This window comes from Nicotiana attenuata, unplaced genomic scaffold (assembly GCF_001879085.1).
Source record: "Nicotiana attenuata strain UT unplaced genomic scaffold, NIATTr2, whole genome shotgun sequence".
In the NCBI taxonomy this organism is placed as follows: Eukaryota; Viridiplantae; Streptophyta; class Magnoliopsida; order Solanales; family Solanaceae; genus Nicotiana; species Nicotiana attenuata.
This window is the reverse complement of record NW_017677210.1, coordinates 15,976-23,215: the sequence shown is the minus strand read 5'-3', so window position 1 is coordinate 23,215 and position 7,240 is coordinate 15,976. Positions and strand designations below refer to the sequence as shown.

The 7,240-nt window shown below is 31.9% G+C and overlaps 1 pseudogene; it reads left to right on the top strand.

The window, feature by feature from the left end:
* Positions 1-3,491: 3,491 nt before the first annotated feature.
* On the top strand, positions 3,492-6,215 carry LOC109221335 (annotated as a pseudogene).
* Positions 6,216-7,240: the final 1,025 nt, after the last annotated feature.

The following is a 7,240-nucleotide window of genomic DNA, read 5'->3' as shown; positions in this document are numbered from 1 at the left end:
AAATTAATTTTAAATTGATGTAAAGAAACAAACCATCCTTATCTTTTTATAAAATTATATTTAACATTAATTTTTTGCCAAAACTAAGAATATTATCATTCATAAAATTATTTATGGATAGGATATGTTCATTACGCGTGTACCCCATATTTATAAATATAAAACTTTTGAACAATACTATTGAATTATGTACACTTAAAATGCAGCTCTTAAGTATCATTCCCAAAGTATTTCTAATATTTTATATTTTGGGTTAAAGAGTATAACAATTATGAACATTGGATAATTTAAATTTCATTGCAGTATTTATTAAAGTAGTGTTTATAATTTTGATACATAAATTTTATAGAAAGCATTTCTGAGTAAAGGGCAATGGACATCCATACTATATTAAAAGACGGAGACTCTCAGCGAAATATTATTCACCTTTTTTGTACTTTGAATTAACTAAAATTTTGATCATTAAATATTTTCTTATTTAAATTATATGGGAAGTCATAATATTTAGAACTTTAACACAAATATATTTGTGAGAAATAAGAGTTATAATAATTAGGACGTTTTCTTGTCCTTATGTTTGCTTGGGTCTAAGGGGAAAATTCTATTTACGGCTTGTCACTATTAAAAGAGAGACACGTATACTTAATTAAGTCTTTTTTTTTTTGAAAAAAATCGAGAAAGAGAGAAAATATTGTTCGAGTAAGAAATATCTATATTTTCTATATCGTTATAAGAGTATAAAAGCCCGAACTCCTAACGCAAATGAATTATTTTCTTTACTTTTTGTTCAAGTACTCAAACACATTATTTTATAATTATTACGTAATTAGTAAAAATTGTATATTTATTGATATAGGGTACACGAGCAAAGCGCGTACCCTAAAATTAGTTTAACTTATATACATTAATATTGTGAAAAATTCTTACACATTTGATAGTAGCTAAACCTGACAAAGTGAAGGTTAATATTTGGAGTTCTCAAGTAGGTTTCTAACCACTAATGGACACAAACGAATAACCCGTTTGGCCAAGCTTCTAAGATTTACAAAATATTTTTTTCAAAAATAATTTTCAGAAAAGTTGTGTTTGACTAATTAATTTGAAAAGCTCTTTTAAGCAACAATTAATATTGGGCTAAACTTTTAAGGGATTTTTACATACTTATACACTATTGGAAACTTTATTACGAAAAATGTTCATATTTTAGTATTTACCCGACCTACACACATTTTAGTTACAAAATATATACAATCCACCTTAAAAGGCTCCCAATCCATTATTTGTGCCTTCAATCAAGGGATTAAGTCACACCCTTTTCCTTTTTTCTCTCCTCTCTCTTTCTTATAATACAAGATTGGCCCATTTCCATATTTTAAAATTTCTAAACTGGTATACATTCGGCAATGGCAGAACAAGAAGAGGATATCTTCAAATCTGTTCAACGAAAATGCACACCCGCAGTAAGCACCAATTCTATCATTTAATCTTAGACATAAAACATAAACATGGCTCTCCTTCTCTCCAAGCAGCTATCAAAGCATGAAAAATGTTGTGCTTTCCACTGATAAAAACGATAATATTGTGCTTTTCATCATTCACATTACTAGGCATATGGACAATATTTGGTTGAAGTTAATGTAAAAAATAAAAGTATAATATATACATAATTAAGTATATATTATACAATTTATTTATAATTTATCTACAACTTTCATATATTACTTCTACCTAGTTATATACAACTACAATATCATACCATTTAAATACACTTTTTATACAAAATTTATACAATATGTCTTTTGTTTATTTTGTATCTGATTTATACACAGTAAAAATAATTGGAAATACAACTAATTATATATTATACAACTTATCTACAAGTTTCATACATTATTTCTACTCTGTTATATACAATTACAATATCATACAACTTAAATACAATTTTTTTATAATTTTACTACAATTTCGTAAGTATAATGTATGTCATGTCTTCTTCTTCTTCTTCTTCTTCTTCTTCGAGTTTCAATCTGAAACTCAGCCAAAATCAAGTCTAATCTTCACCAAAACACTCTCAAAATTGAGATATAAACTCCAAACCATATTCCCAATTGTTTGCAACAACACCCAATCCAAACAAATAATGATTTTTGAAAATCCAAATTCGAATTCAAAGCTTCAAAGCTTTTTAATGGCTGTCAATGGTGGAATTGTTGCTCTCTTTTCCTTTGTTTACATTACTGGAATTAGGGATTGAGAGATATAGAGAGACGTAGAGAGAATTCCCAATTGCTTGCAACAACACCCAATTCAGACAAATAATATTTTTTGAAAATCCAAATTCGAATTCAAAGTTTTTTAATGGGTGTCAATAGTGGAATTGCTGCTCTCTTTTCTTTTATTCTACATTACTGGAATTAGGGATTGAGACATAGAGAGACGTAGNGGGGAGAGAGAGAGAGAGAGAGAGAGAGAGAGAGAGAGAGAGAGAGAGAGAGAGAGAATAAGGATGGGAAATAATTGATTCCCAATATAAAGGGATACTCATTTAATTCCTAAAGTGTATATAATTGTTAAATTTGTATATAAGAGGTAATTAAATTAAAATTTGAGTAGGGAGGGTAATAAGGTTTCAAATAGCATATAAGTATGTAAAAATCCCAACTTTTAAAAAGTGCTTCTAAATGTATTTTTTTCAAAAGTGTTTTTTCAAAAGGTATTTTCGAGGAGAAGCTAAATTTTTTGGCTTCTCAAAATTTCTAATAAAAAATAGTACTCTTTTTTTCCCTTCTATTACTTAGTCAAATACCTTATAGTGAATATCATATTAAATTTGTTTTATGCTGCATGGTAGTGTGATCATAATTAAAATTGTTTAATTGGTTAAATATTTTAAAATATCCTCCACAAAATTTGAGTACATTCATCAATCGCTAATTTATTGGGGATTCATAGCTGCAGTTGTGAAATATTTTGGCAATACATTATCAGTGAATTACCAAAGGGAAAGTGTGTGTCCTTGCTACTAATAAATTCGGAGTGGTAGGAATCTTATGCTTGAATGAGTTTAAGTCGTTGAGAACTACTAGTGAGTTTGTAATAATACCTTATTTCTGCAACAGGTTAATTCCTTTTTTTGGGGGCTTAATTAAGATGGAAACACAGTGTATTAACAAAACAAAAACTTCCATCAGTCTTCCTTTTACTTATTAACTTCTTTAAGTGTCCTCCTTTTACTTAAATTCACCTCCTTCTTCTTCTACAAGTAAAATTCTTCACATCTCTCATTTTCTCTACAAGTTTAATTATATCAAGCTTCAGTTACTACTTTCACTCTTAATAAACTGTAACACTATAAAAACATAAAACATACCACGCTCTTGGTATTTATTACAATCACCTTTTCCTTACCTGCCCACGCCTCTTTACGTCGTCTTCTGTTTTTCATATTTTTCATAATACCCACGATCAAATATTGGCTTAATTATTTCAGCATGAACTTAAGAAACTTCATCGACATTTTGAGTTTGATAATATTCTTCCTATTTTTGGGAAATACAAGAGTAATTTTGGCTAGTACTCAACGTTATATTACGTGGGATGATATTAAAGTGGATTATAATTCCTTAGATCAAAATGGTAATGGAGACTCTGTTACAGTTCAAGGTGCAGTTGACATGGTCCCTCTCCATAATTCTCAAAGGGTTAGAATTTTCATTCGTCCCGGAACGTACAGGTATTTCCTACTACTTTAATTAGTAATAAGAATTTAACTTAATTAACACTAATATTATAAAAATAAAAATTACTACTACTATTTAAGCACATGCTTAACAACATACAATTAATTTTGCAAACAAGCAATAAAGGTGTAACTCAACTGTGATGTTTGTGGGACATATATTCATTTCCTATAATCGCTATCTTTAACAGCTACTGTATTTGAAAAAAAGTAAGGTTTAGAAAGCAATTTCATTTAATACTTGGAAACAAATTTTTTAACCTAATGCTATTTTCGTTATATTTTAATAAATTGTTTATACAAGTATGTTCCCATACCAAAATATTGTATTTGTTGTTTTCTTCACTATTTTTAGCATTAGTTGTTTGAAAAGGGCTAGCCAATTTTCAGACTGGTCATTCAAAAATAGCCAGTGTTTGCAAGTTATTGAAAAATAACAATTATTTTGCTGCAACGCGGAAAGTTCCAGCATAATATACTGGAGATTACACCTGTGTATGAACTTCCAGCATATTATGCTGGAACTCCAACACGCGGAAAATTCCAGTATAATATACTGGAGTTCCAGTATATTATACTGGAGTATTTTTCCGGATTTTGAACAGTGTTTTCGTTCAGATTTATCTTTACATGAAAAGTGACTAAATTTCGATTACTTTTGAAACTGAGGGCTATTTTTGAATGACCACTTGTAGATCTGGCTATTTTTGAATTTCTCCCCTTTTCTGACCCTAAAAGGTGTGATAGTTATATGACTCAGAAGTCCATAATAAAGTCAAACTGTTCTTATAAGGTACAATATAGTTAGAAAAATGAACAGTACAATTTTCGTATGCCTTTCTTTCCATGTTGATTTTTTTTCTCAGCCCATGATATACGGATGAGTTGATATTTTTACTTAGAATCCTACTTTCACTCTTTCAGTGCAATATCTTTGTCCCATTATATTAGATTTAGCTGTCTGTTTTTGTGAAAATTTTGATATATGCAGAGAAAAGGTATTTATTCCAGCTTCAAAGCCATTTATATCATTAATTGGCAATGAGAACCAAGCTAGAAGAATCATTATTACTGGGAATAGCAAGGCCTCAGACAAGGACAAATATGGGAATGTGTTGGGCACTTACAATACAGCCACAGTTGCCGTTGAATCAGATTACTTTTGTGCCACTGGTATCACCATTGAGGTACTACTAAAAGACTTTGATGTTCAAGATTTAGAGTCAACGGGTTCAAATCATGATCTTATTATATGTCACATTTTAAATTCTTTAGGCATATGTATTGTATATAATTTGAGCAGCAAGCAATGTATTCAGTTGAACCTATAGAATACGCTTTAGTTTTGCCTCTGATTAGGACAGTCGCGTTTTTTTTTTCCAGAACACTGTGGTTGCGTTGCCTCAATACAATGACATGCAAGCAGTGGCATTAAGATTAGCAGGAGAGAGAGAGAGCAATGTTGTACAAAGTTAGGATATTAGGATCACAGGACACCCTTTTAGATGAGTCTGGTTCTCACTATTTTTACATTCAAGGATCTGTTGATTTCATTTGTGGCAATGCTAGATCACTATATCAGGTTCTTGATTTGAGGCTCCGATTAATCTATTTATTGATGGTGGAGATTTTCAAGATTTGATTTCGACTTTTGTTATTTGTTGTAACAGGGTTGTGATCTTTATTCTGTAGCCGAAGACAATATAGGAATATCCGGAGCAATTGCAGCACAACAAAGAAACTCAGCTGATGAAGATACTGGATTCTCGTTTATTGACTGTAAAATCAGTGGAAGTGGCAGTATCCTTTTAGGCAGAGCGTGGGGAGAATATTCACGGATTATATACTCAAATTGCTATTTTGATGGGCTTATATCTCCAGAGGGATGGTTTGATTGGAACCAATTATCTAGACGGAAGTAAGATAAATCAACTTTTAATTGAGTTTAACCAAAATTTACTTATTACAGGAGGTAACGCGTTCGAGCCGCGGAAACAACCTCTTGCAGAAATGCAGGGTAAGGCTGCGTACGATAGGCCCTTGTGGTCTAGCCGGTCTGACCCTTCTCCGGATCCCGCGCATAGCGGAAGCTTAGTGCACCGGACTGCCTCTTTACATTATAAGGTCATCTAAAAGATAACTATGGATATTTGCAATTGGCAAGTCATTATTTGTCAATGTATATATTGAACCCTTTTTAATTTAGATTGTTGCTGTAAAAAGAAAACTAAAATCAAATCTGAGTCTTATTTTGTGGTTTGTAGGCATGCAGTGTTTTGAGAGTACAAATGCAGGGGCAGAGGAGCCAATAGAAAAGGTCGAGTGGAATGGTCTAAATCTTTAAATAAAACCCAAGCTCAGCCCTTCTTCAATACAAAATTCATTGGTGGAGAGCAATGGCTCAGAGTCTAGTTTCATAATGACATTGATGTTTAACCAAAAAATGGAATTTCGGTCAAAGCGATAATTTAGAAGAACTCGGGTTACTGATAATCAAAGAATGAATAAAGAATGATTTTGCCAATAATGAGATATTCAGAAACAAAGTAAACCAGTGTATTCAGATAGTATTTCGTGTCTTTACAATTGATCCATTCTCCCTTTTATAGCTATTTTGGAGATATGCGTTTTGCCTTTTTCATAATAAGGCCATTATAGACAATTAAAGACATTAAATGATACGTTACATAATCATTGTATTTAATACAGATTCTCTAACGTTTTTAGTATTTAAGGCTCATTAAATACTGTATATGTACTCCTTTGTACTGTCAGGTTCATTCTCCTTAATTCTTGGACTTTAATAGGTACGGGCGTTGAGTCTTTTGAATAACCGCTCGTGCCTCTTTCTAGGCCTCTGCTCGTATCTGTTGCAACTCGTGCCTCTTTGCCAATCATAATTCTTTGACCAATCTACGTGTCATGACACGTCATCCTTATACCACTTTAATATGTAAAGTCAAATTTTCCCAATACAAATAGGGCCCCCACTTGCCATTTATTCATCGATTGAATATTTGGGAAGTGGAATTTTATTAAAACGGGAATTTTTGTCACCATTAATGTTATGACAGAATCGACACTTCAATTATCACTTCCATTTAATGCTCTTCACACGTGTCGCCTTTTCATTGGTTCTGCAATTTTGCAGCCCTTTTCAAGGCTTTTTCACAGCTTCACTATTCACGAAGCATCAGTTATCATTATGACCTTTCCATCATTGCACTTTTTCCTTTGATGGTTGCTTCTCAGTATAAATATAACTTTCTTCTTTGTCTTACCACATAAAGTTTTCTGAACATTCAATTTCTCAAATCTTTGTTTGCTTCTTCCTCGTATTATCATGTCTTCATCAAACCCTAACCCTAGAAAGGTGCCCATAGTTGATAACTTCCCTAATGCCCCCAGTAGGAGCAGAAGAAGAGGTAGACTCCGTAATTAGGATCTTCATCTGTACATGGTTCTTCTATTCCTTCACCTAGTTCTGGCCCCTCTTCTAGA